This window comes from Poecile atricapillus, chromosome 26 (assembly GCF_030490865.1).
Source record: "Poecile atricapillus isolate bPoeAtr1 chromosome 26, bPoeAtr1.hap1, whole genome shotgun sequence".
Taxonomy (NCBI): Eukaryota; Metazoa; Chordata; class Aves; order Passeriformes; family Paridae; genus Poecile; species Poecile atricapillus.
The window spans coordinates 5,508,576-5,528,400 of NC_081274.1; the positions used below are offsets into that span (position 1 = coordinate 5,508,576).

The following is a 19,825-nucleotide window of genomic DNA, read 5'->3' on the forward strand; positions in this document are numbered from 1 at the left end:
GCTGAAGCTGAGGATCCCCAGCCAAGCTCAGAGGGAGGAGAACACAGCATTTGTGGGATCCTTTCCAGTCTGACTTGCTTTAGCTGCACCCTGGGGGAGGAGAGAGCAGGAGAAGTGTTGGCTGAGTCCTCTCCCCTCTGCCTTGCCCTTCTCTGCTGGATCCTCAGTTCATCCCACACCCACCCCAAGACTCCATCCCCATCCTACTGGTGCTGATGGGATTAAAGGAGATAAAGAGGAGATTAAAAAGATAGAGAGGAGAGAAAAAGAGAAGTTTAAATGCAGTTTAAATATGAAAGAAATGCATATGTTAGTGACTGCTGAGAGTTCAAAGGGAGCTGAAGGGTTTGGGAGGGGACAGGAGCCCGTGAAGGGCTCAGGAGCTGCTGCTGCCGGGAGGGAGGAAATGCACCAATGGCTCCCAGCAGAGTCTGTGCTTTGAGGCTCTTTCCCAAACAGCTGCAGGAGGGAAAGCAGCTGAGTTTGGAGGAAGAGTTTTCTGCTGAGGTTTCCTGTTTGGAGCTGTCACAAGCTTGAGCTGCTCAAGGGAAAGGCGGCTCTGCTTCCAGCAGGGCCCAACTGCACGGGAGCACAACTTGGTTCCCTGGCCCTGAGCCAACGGGCAGCAGCAGCTTCTGTTCCCTCCTGGCTCTTGTGTCATTTCCAGCAGCACAAGACACACCAAGAAAAGCTCCTCCAGAACATGCCATGATCAACACAACCTGATTTCATTGCATGAAGGAGCTCTGACAGTCCCACGGGCTCAGGTTTGTTTGTCAGTCAACAGAGCAGGGAAAAGCACAGACACATTCCCTGCACAGGGAATTCACAGGAGGAAAGTGCAGCGCTGGAGGATGTGCTTGGATACAACGTTCCCACGGCAGTTTTGGGGATAAAATCGTCAGCAGAGAGAAAAGAAAAAGTCCTACCAAGGGTGGGCTGGGGAGGGCTGGTGCTTCCCGGGAAGCTCCCGAAGCTCAAGAGGACAAAGCCCAGACCTTGTCCAAGCTCCGAGCTGGGTCTGAGCCAGAAACCAGGGGGTGGCAGAGCCATTGCTGCTGAAGGGCTTCAGATTGCCAAAGCTAAAGTGTCCAGTATCAAGGAACAACTTGAGGTTATGGAAGTCCCAGTGCCCACGTTCCATCCCCTCATTTCAAGCTGAAAGCAGAGCTCCACTTGTGACTCTGCTTTTTAATAATGAATGTAAAAATTCAACAAAGTTCCATTAGAAAGACCCCATGAAGGTTCACACTGTGAGAGCTCACTCGAGGCAGCCCCAACTCCTGCCCTGGTTCAGTCCCTCTCAAGCCCACTGTGCTTTCCAGCTGCTTTGCTCCAGCTCCCCCCAGATCACCATGAATTCCACTGAACTGAACCAAATCCAAGTCCTCGTGGGTCGGGACAAGGGCAGGGAGAGGTCACTCAGGGATCGCCATCAGGGGCACAACATCCCGATATGGGGAAATGAACTGAACTTAGGACTGAGCCAATCAGACCGGGAGAATGAGGATTGAAATCAATCTTGAGAAACACCTCCTCCCGCTCCTGAACTTTTCTGTCTGGGCCGCTGCTCGCGGGGCACAGAGAGAGGCCCGGCCGTGTCCCTCCAAACCTCCCTGGGAATCAGCCCAGAGCCCTCAGCTTTCCTTGTGCCCTTCCCCGGGGCCCCTTGTTCCTCCCAATGGCTCCCGCGGCTCTCCCAGTCCATCCCAGCCTCTCCCAGTCCATCCCAGTCACTCCCAGTGACCCCGCCTGTCCATCTCGCCCCTCCGTGGATCTGCCGCCCCTCAGCCAATCAGAGCGCGTCTCTCTGATGACTCACCAGTTGCCGGGCAGATCCACAGAGCCGAGAGCACCGCGCTGGACTCGGCCTCCCAGTGCCGCGCACTTCATTCCCAGTCCCTCCCAGTGCCACCACAGTCCCGCCCAGTGCCACCACAGTCCCTCCCAGTGCCACCACAGTCCCGCCCAGTGCCACCACAGTCCCGCCTAGAGGCCCCAGAGTCCCTCACACTCCTTTTTAGCCCATTCCCAGTCTATTCCGAGTTCATTCCCACTTCACTCCCAGACCTCCACACTCTCTTCCAGTGTCCCAGTATCCACTCTCATCTCTTTCAGTGCCACCCCAGTCCCTGCCACTCAATTCCCAGTCCCTCTCAATGCCACACCACTCCTCTCCACTCTCTCCCAGTGCCCATCCCAGCGTGTCCATCTCGCTGGTGCCCTCGAGCTCCCAGCCCGGCCCCGGCCGCCTGCTCTGCTCCCTGATGGATTTCTCCCCTGCCCACATCCAGCTGAGCTGCTCCCAGGGCCAGCAGCAGCTCTCGGGCCACGTGCTGGCCACTGCCGTGCTCCCCAGCGGGGACTGGAGCCAGCAGCTCCTGGTGCTGCTGGAAACCGCCCCCGGCAATGCGGGCTCAGCTCCAGCTGCCAGGTGGAGCACGTCAGCCTGGAGCACCCCCTGAGCCGGCACTGGGGCACGGCCCGGCCCCCACAGCGCCGGGGGCAGCGGGGGAGGCACTGCGGGGGCCCAGAGGGGGATTGGGGTGTGCTGGGAGGAACTGGGAGGGAGTTTGAGATAGACTGGTTTAAGCTGGGAGAGGGATTGAGGTGCTTAGGATGGCTGGGAAGGGGTTTGAAGGATGTTGGGGAGGGTGGGATGGGGTTCTGGGGGTCCTGGTGGACCCTGGGAGCGAGTTTGGGGGTGCTGGGTGTCACTGGGAGGGATTTGAGTGAGCCTGGAGGAGCTGGAAGGAGATTGGGGATTGGAAAGCAGGGATTGGGATGAGGTTGGTTGTGCTGGGAAGAGACTGGGAGGAGTCTTGATGAGTCCTGGTGGGCCTGGAAGGGACTGGGAGAGGGTCTGGGGGTCCTGGGGCAGTGGGGGGAAATTAGGAGGGGGCTGTGGGATCCTGAAAGGAACAGGAGGGGCTCTGGTGGGTCCTGGGGAGGCTGGGAAGAGACTGGCAGTGATTTACCAAAATAGCAATATTGATCCAGTATCAATATCAATCTGTTAATGGACAAAAAACCTCTCCAACAGTTTAAAGTTACAAAGTGGATGTTTAATCACAGCACTGGGCGAATGAGGGAGTCACCCCTTAATACACACTGCAAGTTGACAAAAGATTCCAGTTTCTATTTATTCACAAAAGTCTTAAATATCCAAAATACTAATACATATTAATACTAACACATATCCATAATGCTAACACTTCCCATTCCCCACTTTGGATTAAAATGCACTGTAATCAGTTTAAAATGTCATTACACCTGCGTGGTTGTCTCCCTAATTTGAGGAGGGGGTCGTTTTGGTGAGGAGGGGTCATCAAGAGATGAAGGAAAACCGCCCTTCCTCACGCTCACCTTTCTACCTTTACAATGGTTGATATTACAAATGACATTTGGTACAACTCCAGTTTCCTCCCTTGTGACTTTAAAATGGGTTTCCAGATGTAAGGTCTGTGATCTTCCTGAACCTGTTTATCAGTTTCTCTTTTCTCATTATAAGCACAGCTGAACAAACATACAATGACAAGAAATTTTTTACCTCAGTCCCAAGTTGATTATCTCAAATCCTGCTTCTCACTCAATCATTAACTCCGACTAGTTCCAGCAAGGCCTGTCTCTAGCTGAGATCTCCAAATTTTCTGAAATACCTAATTTTTTAAAATTAGTGACTCCAAAGGAGGTTTCAGAGGGTCCTGGGTGGGCTGGGGGAGACTGGGAGGGTCCTTGGAGGGGCTTGGGGTGTCTGTAAGAGGTTTTGGGGGTCCTGACCTCTGCAGACCCCCCAGGGATGCTGTGAAATACTGCCCACAGCAAGAGGCTGATGGGGATTGGAGTCTCTGTGTTGGGCTTCATCTTCCTGGCACTGGGGCTTGGCTTCTTCCTGTGCAGGAAGATGGGGGGGGGTCCCGGGGGTCATGTCCTTCCCCCCCACAGAGCCTGTGTGCTCCCCTTGGGCCCCTCAAGTCTGGTGTCACCCCCTTTTCTCTGCCCACACAGAGCTCCTGAGGCAGCAGGAAAACATTATCTAGGATTGAAAGTCAACAAATCCACTCTCCCCAAGGAATTCCCATTGTTGGTCTGTGTCCCAATGCATGGTCCTGCCCTGGTGTTCATCCAGGTGCCCACAGGGAGCCGTGAAGATGTGGAGCCTCCCAGCCAGGTGTCTTCCCAACACGGATCACCAGGACCACGGATCACCAGGGCTCTGCCCAACGGGGGTCACTGGGGATCATCCAACGCCGATCCTCCCATGGGGGATAGAGCTGGAGCAGCGCACGAAGCTCTTCCTGCACTCGGGGCACTCGCAGGGCTTCCCTTACTGGTGCCTCCGTTGGTGTCGGGTCAAGTCAGATCTCTGTGAGAAGCTCTTCCCACACTGGGGACACTCGTAGGGCCTCTCCCCACTGTGGATGCGCTGGTGCCTGATGAGGTGGGAGTTGTGCTTGAAGCCCTTCCCACAGTCGGGGCAGCGGAAGGGCCTCTCCTCTGTGTGAATCCGCTCATGTAGGAGGACACTGGAGCTGCACTGAAACCTCTTCCCACACTTGGGACACTCGTAGGGCCTCTCCCCAGTGTGGATGCGCTGGTGTGCATTCAGGGTGGAGCTCCGCCCAAAGCTCTTCCCACATTCCAAGCAGGTGTAGGGCCATTCCCCTGTGTGGATCACCTGGTGTCTCATCAGGTCGGAGATCTCTCTGAAGCTCTTCCTACATTTCCCACACTCATAGGGCTTTTCCCCCGTGTGGATCCTCTGGTGTTTCCAAAGGTTGGAGCTCAGGCTGAAGCTCTTCCCACATTCCCCACACTCATAGGGCTTTTCCCCGGTATGAATCACCTGGTGCTGGATCAGCTGGGAGCTCTACCTGAAGCCCTTCCCACATTCCAAGCACTTGTGGGGCTTCTCCCCCAGCTCTGAGCTCTGGCTGGATCTCTGGCCATGTTCCTGGCACTGGGGGGGATCTTTCCTCCTCACAGCTCCCTGGACTGGGTTTGCAGCTCCTCCTTGTGCGGGATCTCTGGGGCTTTTCCTCCTCCTCCATCTGAACACAGTTTGGGAATGAAAAATCCTGGTTGGGGGGAAAAAAACAACAGGAGAGCACCTTTTGACTGGGGGTTCCTCCATGCCCAAGTTCATCTCAGAAAGTCATTTGGCATCTTGTGTCTGTAAGAATCTCTAAAACACCAACATTCACCCCAAACATGCTCCAAACATCAAACACAGATCAAAAACTAATCAAACAATAAGATTCAGCCAAAACCCCCTGCAGAATAGAAAGATTCAGTCCTCACAAGAAACCAAAGCACCAACATTTAGCCCAATAAAGCTCAGAAACACCAAGATTCAGCCCTGTGAAAATCGTGGATCCCCCTCCCCAGACACCTGCTGAAAGGGCAGGGGAGGACAACGTTCCTGGTGCTGGGGGAGCTAAAGATACAGGGAGGAACTTTGTGCTGCTTCCTCTTCCTACTCCTCCTCCTCCTGTGCTCCTGCTCTACGTCACACTCCTCCTCCTCCTCCTTCTGCAAAACCCCAGGTACATATTTTCACCGTTTTGTTCTTCAACCCTGCTTCTCCTTCCCTTCTCCTCCTGCCCCCAGGCCCAGCACCCACTGCCGCCTCCCTCTTCCCCCCCAGTCCCACAGCATCCCACCGCAGGGGCACGGATGGAGCTGGGCCAGCTGGGCCTGGGGCAGCGCTGGGCTCTCGGCCGCTTCCGCCCGCACTCGCTCCCCACTGCAGCCGCTCCCGCCACCACAGCGCGGGGGGGCCCGGCCTTGGCGCTCCCCCCTCCCACCTCCCCAAATTCCCCTCAAGGGGGGCGCCAAGGCCCGGGGGGGAGGGGCGCAGCTGGGCTCCAGCTGGGGAACGCTGGCAGCTGCGGCTCTGCCTGGACACTGATGAGTCATCAGCGCCGCGCGCTCTGATTGGCTCAGCCCTGCCTGAGCCCTGCGCCTGCACCAAGGGGGGACACCCTGCTCTAGGGGGGATGGCCCCAAAACGGGGGAACCCCAGCAAAGGAACAACAACAAAGGCTCTTTACAAACTGATCCCATCAACCTCACTGGACATAGGGCCAGGGACGTGGACATAAGGAAGGGACAGGAGGAGCCATCAGCTGCACAAAATGTTGTTAATTGATGACACAGACTGCTGCTCAGCCAAGGTCCTGCTAAATTCATCAACTTCCAGAAGAACAACAAAGACTTAACACAGCCATCAATACCGTTAGCTATATAAAATTACAGCTAAAATGGTGCATATTAAGGGGGTATGTAGTAGGTGCATTAGGAACTTCAGCCAATGGGGAGAGGGAGATGCGGCCGGAAAACTTTGAACGAAAAGGAGGCTGTGTCCTCCAACAATTGGAGACCCCATGGGAAATGTCCCATAGCATCAACCCTTTTTTATGAATGAAATGACTTTTACAGGACTCCTCTGTCTTCCTTGTGGACAGAAACCTCTGGGGATGTCAATTTTTCCACACACCTTGGGGCTCCTCCGCAATTCCTTCCACCGTCCGGGCCGGCGGGCACTGAGTGCAGCTGAAGGTGCCTCACCCAGTTTGGGGGATCGGCTCCCTCGGCTGGCGGCGGCACCGGGGATTGATTGGGTACCCGAGAGTGAGCAGGAGACAGACGAGGGACGGATCAGGGCGGCTCTCAAGACTCGGCAGGGAGAGAGCACTGAAAATCTCAGCAGTGACTTCAGTGGGATCTTCGGGGAGTAAACATGGCAGGGCACCCAGGGAGGGGACAAAAGGGAAAGCCACAATGGGGTCCCAGCAAAAGGAATGAGGATCCCAAAATATCTCTCAAGGGTCCCTTGGAGCATGTGGAGGTCGTTTGCACATTCTCCCAGAGGGAATTAAGGACATGGACACCCAGGGGGGCAAGAAGGGAAGGCCAGAAGGGATTCAGACAAAAGGGGATGGATGGTGTTGGTGTGCTGGGAAGGGACTGGCTGAAGGGGAGTGTGCAGGAATGTGCTTAAGGCAAGAAGCAGCAGGAGGATTCTATGGGGTAAGAAAAAGAATGATGGAAAAGAGGAGGAAGAGAAAAAAATACTGAGGATTGGGATGTTTTTCAGAAGGGTCTTATCATCAGAATTTGCCAGCTGACCCAGATCCTTTGTATCCCAGTTTTCCAGGACAGGAAAACAAGGAGGTCAGGATTTCAGGGGGTTTCTCTGAGCTGGGAGCGGCAGGAGCGGGCGCAGAGCTGCGGCACCGGGAGCACGGGCTGGGGGCCTGTGGGGAGCTGTGGGGCCGGGCCGGGGCTGTGGGGCAGCCGGGGCTCAGCGCCGGGCGCTGCCTGACCCCAGCACCCCCCGGGCAGGGCCGGCAGTGGCCCCCGGCCCCCAGGAGGCTGCGGGACGCCCCGGCCGCTGCCCGGCCCCGTGGAGCTGCCGGCCCTGCCCGCCGGGGGGGCCGCCTTTGGACACTGCGGCAGGACAGGGACCGGCTCTGGGATACGGGCTGGGGAGGGGAGCCTCAGCACAGCCAGCACCAGGAAGGAACAGCTCAGAAATGGGGATTAGACCTGCAAGGATCCAGATCATCTTTTAAGCATTTTGTGTTGGGTCCCTGCAGAAAGGAAGGATTTTGCAGAAAGCTCAGCAGCTGCCACAGGATGAGCACCCACAGGCACTGAGGGGGGCTGCAGCAGGGCCACAAGAAGCCCCTGCAGCACTTGCTCCCAAAGGCTCAGCAGCTGAATGCAGCAAGGGATGAGCAAAAGGCTAAGCTGAAGGCAAAGGCCATGGCACAGTTCCTACAGCCCCTGAGGGATCAAGCCCAGGGCCCAAGGGGGCCCCAGCACCCAGGGGACACCCTCGGCCACAAGCACCTGGCACAGGCATTGCCCTCCTGGCCAGGGGACAGCCCACCCAAACAGCCCCTGGCAAGGAATCAGCCTTCCAGCTGCAGGGCACAAGGACACTGCAAGCACAGACAGGAGCACCCTCAGCACCAGCAAGTCCAGCCCTTGATGGACACGGATTCTTAGCGCTCTCACAGCTCCCATTCCACCAGGGACCCACCACACTGCAGCCCTTGGGAACATCCAGGGTGGCTCTGGATCCAGAGGAGACCTTTCCTGATGGACACAGGGGCCTCTCCATCCACTCAGAATCTTACACTTAAGGGGGGTAAATTGCTGGGAATATTTTAATAATTAAGGCACTAAGTGGGAAATATGAGTGGGTGTACTCTATTCAGCCACTATTAGCAGTTGTGAGGGATGGGTTTAAAATGCAGGAAGTTTTATTCGCTCACAATTGTGACTGCAATTTACTGGGAAGGGATTTGATGGCTAAATGGGAAATGCAAATTAATGTTTCAAAAGGTGATACAGAGGCTGGTTCTGTTGTACCTCTGGGTCAAATGTCTGGCAGAGCCACGGCTGAAGTGAACCCACAAGTGTGGGCAGACCCAGGGAAATTGACAAAATTAGATATGGAGCCTCTTCAACTTTCCCTGAAGCAACCAGGACAAGAGGTGTCGAAAAGCAATCCCCTGTTCCAAGGGAGGGAAGGAAGGGCTCACAGCCTGTCTGGGAGTCCTGCTCAAGGCACGGCTTGGGGAGCCAGGGATGGCTCCCTAGAATGCTCCTATCCTGCCAAACAAGAAATCCAATGGAATCCACAGAATGCTGCAGGACCCAAGAAGAAGAAATGAGATGATGAAACCGAGGCACCCCACACTCTCAGATCCTTACACCATCCTCAACCAGGTGCCCTCCTCACACTGCTGCCATTCACAACTTGATGCAAAAGATGCTTTCTGGGGATCTGCCCACTTCCAGAGGATGCAAACACAATTCTGCCTTGGGCTGGCAACAAGAGGTAGAAGGGAAAATGCTCAAGACATGGACGGTCCTTCTGCAGGGATGCACGGAAGCACCGGCCTGATTGGGGCAAGCCTTGCAGGAAACATCAAAGGAATTGACCTCACCCCCAGGGACTGGCTTAATGCAGGATGTGGATGACTTGATCCATTCAGAAAAACAAGGAGAAGAGGTAGAGGAAGCCTCTGTGAAATGGCTTCATTTTCAGCTTTGAGTATCTGAAAATAAAGAAAGGGCAAATGGTGGAGAAAATGTTTAAATATTTGGGACCTATTTTGACTGAAGGCTTGTGGTGAATTGACTCAGAGAGGGTCCAGGGAATACCAGAAATAATGTTTCCTAGGACTAAAAAGGTGCTGGAACAATTCTTACAATTAACAGGGAATTGCTGGAGCAGGATTGAGGATTCTTTGCTCTAGCCTGAGCATTGTATGAGTTTTTTAGCCCCAGATAGCCTCAATGTTATGGAGTGGACACAAGAAAGAAAACAAAACTTAACAAAATGAAAAAATAAAATGATTGATGCCCCAGCCATGACTCTTCCAGACTCAGAAATCTGAATTGCAAGGGAATATTAAACAGGCCACCCCTGAGCCTGCACTGAAGGCAACGCAGCAGCAGCCAGGGCTCCCCAGCGGGGGAAGACCCTGGGCCTGCCCACAGATCCTCTGCTCAAATCCTCGGCCTGGCCACCCTCCTTTGCCATCTCCAGCCACTGCGGGACAATCCTTGCTCTCACTCTTGCAGCTTCAGCCCTTTCTGTGCCTGCCCTCGCCACAGCTGCTGGGGAAGGCACTGGGACAATTCCACTCTGCCTCTCAATTCCACTCACACTCTGCCCTGCCTGGGATTAGCTGCTGCCAAAATAGACCAACTTGAAAATGGCTTCAAATCTTATTTCTCTGGTCACACCAGGTTTGCCTTTGCCTTGGGGAAAGGAATTTTAAAGGTGTCTTTTAAGGGATGTTCCACCACTCAGCAGAGATGAAATTAACACCTCAACAGACTGGGAATAGCCCAAAAGATTCCCCCCCAAGATAACGACCATCAACAAAACATCAACACCCAGCAGCAAACATCAACCAACATCTCCCCCAGACACTGTCCCAGGCACAGCTGGAGACACCTGGTCTGGAAAAGGCTGAGCAGGAAATCCAGGAGTGCCCACCTAATTCACATCACAGGCACAGAAATCCGGGTGCCACAGGAAACCAAATCCTAACAACTCCACACCTTCAAACCAATGAACATTAAACCAAGGGATTTCTATGGGTTCTGACTGTATATAGTTTAGGAAACATCTATTAAATTCACATGTCTTGGAATGATTTTCTCTGCACACCCAGCCAAACTGAGGAATTAATGATTTCTGTTGCACATTCTGGCCAGACTCAAGTCATGCCTTGATTTTATATTGTTGGAGAGTTTTTATTCATCTCGCAGTTTTGGTGACAAGACTACACCATTATTATGCTTTTCTTTAATAATCCTACTTCTATATTGTTACTCAGACTGGTAGTGCTGGGCCAGGGTTGGGAGAATCAGTTTTTAGACTTAGGGCAAGAAGTAGAAAATATCTTGATTGCTTTGGATTTTTTTGGGAATGTGTGTGCGTGGCTGTTACGATGGCAAAATTTTGGTATGCATTTTTTAATGTTCACCTTTATGCCTCAGTTTTAAAAACTAAGAGTTTTAATGGCGACCCCCTTAACTTGTAAAGAGATAGTATAGTATTTTTTTCTTCAAAAATGTCACTTTTGGAGTGGCCACATGTGAGTCATCCCATGGCCTCCTGGGAAGAGAAGCTTTGTTCCAGGCAGCCAGGAGAGGAGCTTTAGAAATGCAAATTAACACTGATGGCCCAAAGCCTGCACAATGGACCAGGGGCTTCCTGCCTGCAGGAGGAATTGGGCTGATTCTCTCTGCCCCTCAGCCCAAGCTCTGCCTGCTTGCACAGATGGAATTTGCACAGCTAAAGGCACAGCCCATTGTGAGGATATCTGACTCTGCTAGAGGAATTGGTTAAGCTGCAAAGGAAAACAGAAAATAGGGAATGTTGTGAAAACTTCACTAAAACAAGTGGGGAGAATCATCCTTGTCCCCACTCCAACATGTGCTGTCACTATCTATGTTATATAGGGTGTATCAGATCACTGGGCTTTATTTGCTACCACAAGTTCAGAGAAATCACTTGGGAATCCAAGTATGTGATGACTTAATGAGAGAAAAGCTGACAATTGATGCAGCCCTGGCTGGAGGGAGCACCCAAAAATGGGGAAAAGATGAACAACCACCAGAACAAATCCTGCAACACTATGGACCAGACCCTGGAACCCAAACAAATTGATATCAGATACCAGAGAAACCATTTCTCATTTCAATGGGATAATCAGATTACAGGATGCCATTGAAATAATAACCAACCAGACAGCTCCAGCTCCTGACCTTCCTCCCAACCAATCCACTCAGATGAGGAACACAACATTTCACCATGGGATGGGATTACATTATCTATTAGCAGAAGGAGGCAGAATTTGTGGAAAAGTAAATGACTCAGACTGCTGTTGACAAATAGATGAGAACAGATACCAAAGGAAACAAGAAAGCAGCTCATGAACCAGTCCAAATGAGGAAAGGATGGGAATGGGAAACGTTTTTGTGCTTCCCCAGCAGACCATGGGTTAAAGAAATGCCAGACAGAGCTGTCCCCCTTCAAACCTACACCCCAAAAATCCTGTAACTCAGGGATTCCTCCCAGAAAAAAATCTGCTAGGATCTCCCCAAATTGAGTGAAAGGGGGGATGGGACCCACAGACTGAGCAGGGGGTCTTGGAACCCCCAAATCCAAGCACGGGGGAGGGGGTTAGAGATTGGAGGGACGATTGGGAAGGGATGTGGAAGAAGAGTAGGAAAAAGAGAGGGCTGAAACCCCCAAAGCGTGGGGGAAGGTGCTGGGAAACCCAAATTGCATTGAGAGGGGTCAATGGATTGGGGAAGGATGAGAAAGGCGGAGAGAGGAGAGGGAAAGGTGGGCTTGGGATGAAAGAAATGTGGTTCCCTGTTCTGCAGCATTCGATCCCTGGAGCGATTCCCTGCGGCTTGTGGGGAGGAAGATCCACATTGGGGGGTCCCCCAGCCCCCTGCCCATCCCAGCGTGTCCATCTCGCTGGTGCCCTCGAGCTCCCAGCCCGGCCCCGGCCGCCTGCTCTGCTCCCTGATGGATTTCTCCCCTGCCCACATCCAGCTGAGCTGCTCCCAGGGCCAGCAGCAGCTCTCGGGCCACGTGCTGGCCACTGCCGTGCTCCCCAGCGGGGACTGGAGCCAGCAGCTCCTGGTGCTGCTGGAAACCGCCCCCGGCAATGCGGGCTCAGCTCCAGCTGCCAGGTGGAGCACGTCAGCCTGGAGCACCCCCTGAGCCGGCACTGGGGCACGGCCCGGCCCCCACAGCGCCGCCAGGGGCTGCCAGGACACGGAGGCCATTTGGGGCTCCTGGGCTTAACTGGCAGCCCCTCCTTGAGAACCCCTCTCCCCCTGTCCCAGCTCCCCTCATCCCCCTCTCCCAGCCCTTTCCCACCGCCTCCCGGCCCCGCTCCGCTCACCCCAGAGCTCCTCGCCAGCAGCCGAGAGATGGAGGAGGAGGGGAAGGAGGAGGAGGAGCGGGAGGAAGAGGAGGGGTAAAGGAGCAGCAGGAACTGCAAGAGGAGCAGCAGAGGAGGCCCCACGTTCGTCCATCGCTCTCTGGATCTGCAGCCCCTTCGCGCCGGGAGCATCGGGCCCCGCATCCCGCAGCTCACCGGGGACGGGAACCTCGCTCCGAAGGTCTTGGGCCGTCCTGGCAGGATTTGTTTGAAGGGGAAGGGATATTTGGAGCTCACTCGAAGTATCTTTGGGGACCCCTGTTCCTTTTTCTGGGCACGGGCCGGACAGAGCGATGTTTGGTCTCGCAGGACTCCAAAGCTGACCTGAGATGCCCGGTACCGGCAGGGGGAGGGGAGCAGCGAAAAGGGGGGAGCCCCGGGAGTCCCGGAGCCTGAAATGGGGGCCTGGAGAGGGGGAACCCCGAGAGCCGGGAGGGAGGGGAGCCTGGAGAAGGGGCAGCCCGGAGAAGGGATGAGCCTGCACAGGGGGAAGCCCTGGGACACCAAAGTGGGGACCCCACAGAAGGGGAACCTCAGGGAGGGATTTTTTCCTCTCAGTCCTGATGCTTTGGAGATTTTCATGGACACAAGACACCTGATGACTTCTAGAGATGGACTTGGGCAGGAGGAACCCTGAATCCTAGGTGGTCACCCCTTGTTTTTTCCCCCCAAACCAGACTTCTCATTCAGAAGCATAAGACAAATGGAGGAGAAGGAGGCAGAGAGGAAGATGCTCTGGGAACCCCAGGCAACAACAGTCAGTACAATAGTGGAGGCAAAAGCATTATCACCAAATACATCTGCCCAGAGGGCAGAACTGGTTGTCCTTAACCAGAACACTAGAATTAAGTGAAGGGAAAAGGGTAAACATATGGACTGGTTCAAAACATGCTTTTGGAGTAGTGCATATACATGGGACACTGTGGAAAGAAAGAGGACTGCTGTCTCCTCAAGGTACACACATTAAACATCAAGATGCAGTCCTGCAATTAATAAAAGCAGTACAAAAGCCTGAGCAAGTAGCAATCATGCACTGTAAAGCTCACCAATCAGGAAGCTCCAAAATTCATGAGGGAAATCGGAAAGCAGACTGGACAGCCCGACAAGCTGCTCGAGAAGTGAAAACTGCAATGGCATTGATAAATTTAAAAACTAATGTATCTCAATTCAATTTACCTCCAGAACTAAAATATTCAATAGAGGATGAGAAATTGGGACGCTCACTGAATGCACAGAAGAATTCAGAAGGGTGGTATGTGACTACACAGGGACAAGTAGTGGTACCCTCCTTGATAATGAGGGAAATTCTACAAATTAATGAATGTCATTGGAGTGCAGAGGCACTGATTAAATTGATAAAACAAAATTTAATTTCAGTATGGATGTTAAAAATCCAAAATCATTAATGTCAAAATGTGAAATTTGCTTAAAGAACAATCCAGTGGCTAGACAACAGGCACAATTAGGGAAAATTTGGGTAGGAGTAGAACCAGGAGATTATTGGCAAGTAGATTTTGTAGAATTACCAAGAACTCGAGGATACAAATATCTATTGGTAGGGGTTGACACATTTTCAGGATGGCCAGAAGCTCTTCCCTGTCGCACAAATCAAGCAAAGGAGACAGTCAAGTGGTTACTGCAAGAAATCATTCCAAGATTTGGGGTGTCTCTAGGAATATCATCAGATAGGGGCCCACATTTCACAGCCACAGTAGTGAGGGAGGTGAGTAGGTTACTGGGAATAGCTTGGCATCTCTATACACCATGGAGACCCCAATCCAGTGGACAGGTAGAGAGGATGAATCAGACATTGAAGAGGCAAATCAGCAAAATATGCCAAGAGGCTAAATTGCAGTAGCCACAAGCTTTACCAATAGCACTGCTGAGGATTTGGATAAAGCCTAGAAGCGGGATGTCAGTCAGTCCTTATGAGATATTGGATGGGAAACCATATGAATCCCCTCAACCTAATCCAAATGTACATGTTACAGGGAAGCAAGAGGTGTAGAATTATGTTCTGTCTCTTGGAAAAGCTCGAGCTCGACTTCGGAGCACCCTTGTGTGGAATAGGCCGCTGACTCTTGAGAATCCAGTTCATGACATCCCCCCGGGAGATGAAGTGTACGTTAAAAGCTGGAAGGAAGAACCATTAAAAGAAAGGTGGAATGGACCCTATCAGGTACTGTTAACTACCTTGACAGCAGTCAAAGGAGCTGGACTGGATCCCTGCATACATTACACCAGAGTGAAGAAGGTTTCCCCTGCACTGTGGACTGCACAAACTGTAGGACCAACAAAGCTGCAGATAAAGCGGGTTTGATTGTTTCAAATGTCTAGGTTGCTGGTGACTGGAATGGTGATTATTTTATGGCCTTTAGGGCCATCAGTAGGAATCAATGTTACTTTGGGATGTGAAATGCAAAAGGATCAGCTGACAACTCTTTATTTTAGAATGAAGAGGGATGTGGGGGTGCAGCCAGAAACACAAGTGATAAAAGTCTGTAATACTATTCAGGCAGAAAATGGGATGATTGGATTAATTAAAGATTTGGCCAACGTGCAAAACAGCAGCAAAATAACTGCCTGTCTGCCAATAACAAAGGCAGCAGGAGACAAAATAAATTGGGGAATTATAACATCAAAATTCCCTGAAATGCAAAAGAATAAAAATGAAAATGTGAGCTGTGTATTGCAAATAGATTACGAGTACCCAAATAAGACAGTGTTTGAAAATGCTGTGAAGCCAAAGTATTCATCTCTATGGCATTGTCATGAAAATGGAGAAAAGTATGAACCAAAACTAGGCTGGGATGGGGGATTAGGGAATTATGGATGGTGTTATAAAAAGATAGCAAAGGTCATTAAAGAGAAGATTCCAGTATCAAAGTGGAAGTGTGAAGGACAGGAAGGAAAAGATCGGGCTGAAGCTTGGGACAGTGCATGGTCAATGAGTGTGCTTCAGAAATTCCAATCTATGGCAGATAGCCCTTGGTGCATTAAGTGGGAAGGCTCTGAAAATGAAACAGATCCAGGGGTATGGAACACTGCAACCAGTAGTAGAATGGAGGCAGACAAAGTGAATTGGTGGGTATGGAACAAAACTTAGGACTGTACTTATGATGATGAAGAAATAAAACAAATGCCACCACTTGTGGTAGCTCTGCAAATTGGAGGTGCCTGCAGAAGAATCAAACATAAACAAGGGGAAATAAATTACAAGACAGGACAAATGATCCAAAAGGTAATATGTACCACAAGTACAATTCAGAGTCCAGGCCAATTTGGATGTGCAGCAATCGATGGCACCTGGACAACACATTTGCCTGTAGGTGAAAAAGTAAAAGAGATTACTTTATGCCTCCCCACCTTATGCCCAATTTGGAAAAGGTCCCCATTTAAGGGAGAACATGAACTTCTGCAAATAAGGACGAGATGAGAAGTTCAGGAAAACAAAACTGAAGATAAAGAAAGATGGCAGGAACCCTCCAGTAGTGTAAAATTTGAGTGGGCTCCGGAATCCTTGTTTGCTCCAATAGCAAATTATAACAACAGAAAGATGTTGTACAAACTTACAGGCCAGGTAGAAAGATTGGCAAGAGCTACCAAAGAGGGATTTAGAGAGCTAAATGTACAATTACAAGCCACAACTAAAATGACCCTGCAAAACAGATTGGCTTTAGATATGTTATTGTTGAAAGAACACGGAGTGTGCGGGTACCTAAAAGGACAAATGGATCACTGCTGCATCCACATCCCAAATGGAACTGCAGAAGTAGAACACGACATTAATCAATTAAAACAAATAGAACATGAAGCACAGAAAGAGAGGGAAGATCTGACCACAAGTTGGGTAGATAAAAATTTTGAAGGGTTGGGATGGAATGTGAGCTCCTGGATCAAATCTATTCTTGAGATTATTCTACTGATTGTGTTCTTAGCAATCTGGTTAATCTGTGCAGTTCTGAAAGGAGAGATAAAGAAAAGAGTATCCTGGAACCAGAAGATAATAAAGGCGCTGACACGGGACAGAGATCCACATCCGCATTTGTCATCTCCAAGTCCTCCAGAGTGTAACAACGCTTACGACAACTGTGGATTCCAAGATGAACATCAAGTATAAACTCAGAAAAAGGACTGTATATAGTGAAAGCATTACACTTATTATAGTAAAGTGAAATATATTGAATGTGGGGAAATATGTTACTATGGGGTTAAATGTTTCTGAAAATGTTTCTTAAAATCATGTAGAGGTAGGCCACAAGAATGCTTGGTATTAGGAATGGACTAGCAAGCTGAAATGTTTACGGTAATGGGAACTGGTACTTGGGGTCTCCAAGATACCCACCCAGAGATAAGATTCAGACATGTTCGTGCAAGGATGAGTTAAGTCTCATGAAGCAATATGGACAAAGTTAATGGAGCAATATTAATGAAGCAATATTGATAAGGTTGTTACAGTGATTACTGGTACAGCTGAAATTGTAGAAATATGTGCACTTTGGACAAAGACGATGGAGCTAGATTTGGGTTGATGATACCCCTAGTTCCTGCACACTTCAATAAAGCACCTGCATATATTCAGTCTGTGATTCTGTGTGTTCCTGAACGCTAACAAAGACAGATCAAAAACTTCCAAAACACCAAAAAGCTGATATCCCCCCAAAATACAAAGATTCAGCCCCCACAAAAAAACAAAACACCAACATTCAGCCCAATAAAGCTCAGAAACTCCAAGATTCAGCCCCGTGAAAATCGTGGATCTGCCTGCCCGGGCACTCGCTGCATGGGGGGGTGAGGGGGGCAATGAGGCCGGGCCGGAGCAGGGGGTGCCTGAGAGAGGCCCCGAGCCCGGGGGAAGCCCCTGCAGAGCCATGGAAGTGGCTCCTGGCCGGACTCGGGGATCCCCCTGGCGATCCCCGCTGGAGCAGCCTGCTCCTGAGGGACTCTGGCCCCTGGCAGGGACCCCAGGCTGCAGCAGGACAAGGATTCCTGTCCCTCAGGGGGAGGCACTGACATGACCTGACTGTGACCCCCATCCCTGTGCCTCTGGGCGGGGAGGGGGACGGAGAGGGGCACAAAGTTAAGCCCGGGAAGGAGGGACAGCTGGGGGGAAGATGGATTTCCGGAGGAATTACTTAATTTCTCATTTTCTTCCTCTGACACGTTGGATAATAAATTCAATTAATTTCCCCAAGTCAGGTGTGCTGTGCCCGTGACCAAGGACTGAACTGTCCCCACCCTCATCCAGACCCCCGAGCCTTTCTTTGTGTGTTCTGCTCCCCGCTCGGGGCAGGAAGGAGAGTCACAGAGTTTTGGCCTCGCTCCGGCACAGCCCTGCTCCATCCCGGACTCACCCCCAGCTCGCAGCGCCCTCAGCTCCCGGGCACCCCGAGCTCCCGGCGCTTCAGCGCAGCGGCGCTTCCTTGGCCTCCTGCCCGGGCCGGGCCCAGCGCCGGGGCCGCTCCTCAGCCCAGGCTAACGAGAAATGGCGGAGCTCAGCCCAAGGCAGGCGAGGCCGTGCCGTGTGCAGAGCCCGCCGCTGGCTGCGATTGGCTGCTTCTGCCGTCACTCGTGGCTCTGGCGCGCGCTGATTGGGCAGAGCGGGGACAAGCCCGGCCCCGCTGGCGCCCCCAGGGCGGCCGTGGGGCAGGAGAGCCGCCATTGCCGGAGCGTCTGTGCGGGCCCGGCAGCGGCGGCAGCAGCGGCCGGAGCCCGGTGAGGCGGCGGCGGAGCTCGGAGGCGGCCCCAGCGCAGCGTCCCGGGCACAGCGCAGCCACCTCCGGCCTCCCGACACGAAGCGGGACGAGCCAGCGCTGCTCCGCCACCGCCTCCTGCCGAGGCCCCAGCGGCAAGGAGACCGCGGGCAGCCGCTCCCGCAGCGCCCTCAGCCCAGGGCCAACACGGGCCGGCCACGGCACAAGCCACCCGCCACAGCCCCCTGCCGCCCCCTCCCGGGCCCGCAGCGAGCCCCGAGCCCCCGCAGAACCGAGCGCGGCTCCCACCTGCGATGGCTGGGGCCGCCTCCGAGCTCCGCCGCCGCTTCACCGGTTGTTATAAAAGAAATTACAATTTTGACAGCTAGGTCCCTTGGGTTAATGGTAGTTTAATTAAAAATTAATACAATTTAGTAAATTTAATACTGATTTGGTGTAAAAAATACAGTTTAACAAAACAATTTTCCAAAATAAGAAAGAATTTATATATAATCTGCCAGTAATTAAGTATGATTAAAGTATAAGCAAATCCTACCGGGGTATGGGGAGGGCTTCTCACCCTGCCTCACATACAAAACAAAGCACTTCAAGCTAAACTTATATACTGTATGCTTATACATAATCATTAATGTTTCCCGTATGTTTCCTCCTATTTAAAATTTTTCTGACTTTACGTCACTTTCCTTCACGGCACATGCTTCACTTGCTTTTAGGGGGTCTTCAATCTTCTTTTGGGGGTCTTTTGGCGATGGCTTCTCCTCTTCCTCGTTGTCCTTTGGATAACTTTACAGGTTTGCATGTGCATACTAAGCGCTGTGTTGTTACTCTACTAATTAGTCTTACAGTTACTGATTTTCAGCCTCAATGCCTAAAATCGTTCTAATTTAGTCCATCTCAAGACCGTTTTAGCCTTGAGACATCGCTTACTTTCCAAACTACATCCTGTACCTTAATTTTAATATGTAACATCTGCAAAGGAGTGCATCTGCCTCATAACACTGATTCTTTTGATTGCTTCTAATAATAACTTTCCAAATAGTTACAATTTAGTCAGCACAAATCAATTCCATTTATTACGAATTCCCTGGAATTCCCCTTTCCTCCCGTCTCGCTTTCCCGTCTCCCAAACTGCGTCCCCGGGATCCGCCCGCCTCTCCCCGCCCCAGCCCCCCTTTCCCGTCACCCAGGGACCCCCTGGACCCCCATTCCTGCCTTTCCCAGCTCCAAGACCCCGCTCTCCTCAACCCCAGGGACCCCTGGACCCCCTTTCGTGGTCACAGGGACTCCCTGGATCCCCCATCGCGCCTCTCCCAGCCCCGTCCTTGAACCTTGGACCATTCCCGGATCCCCCGGTTCCGCTTCCTGACCTTTGGACGCCCCCAGACCCCCAAATCTCTGCGTTCCCCCAGTTCTCCACCCCCTGCGCGTCCTGTGGGGGGGTCCTGGGTGATCCCAGGGGGGATTCAGGGGAATTCCCAGGGTTTCCTCCGTCCCCTCCCCGCACTCTCCCGGTCACTTTCGCGTCTCCCAAGCTGCGGCACCGGGATCTGCCCGGGGACCGGGGACTGCCCCCGGCACCGGGACCCCCCTGAGCCGCAATTCCTGGGCACCGGGAAC

The 19,825-nt window shown here is 52.2% G+C and overlaps 1 pseudogene; it reads right to left on the reverse strand.

Moving 5' to 3' along the window:
- Nucleotides 1-19,825, reverse strand: part of LOC131588525 (zinc finger protein 883-like) — a 125,294-nt pseudogene that overhangs the window by 44,658 nt on the left and 60,811 nt on the right.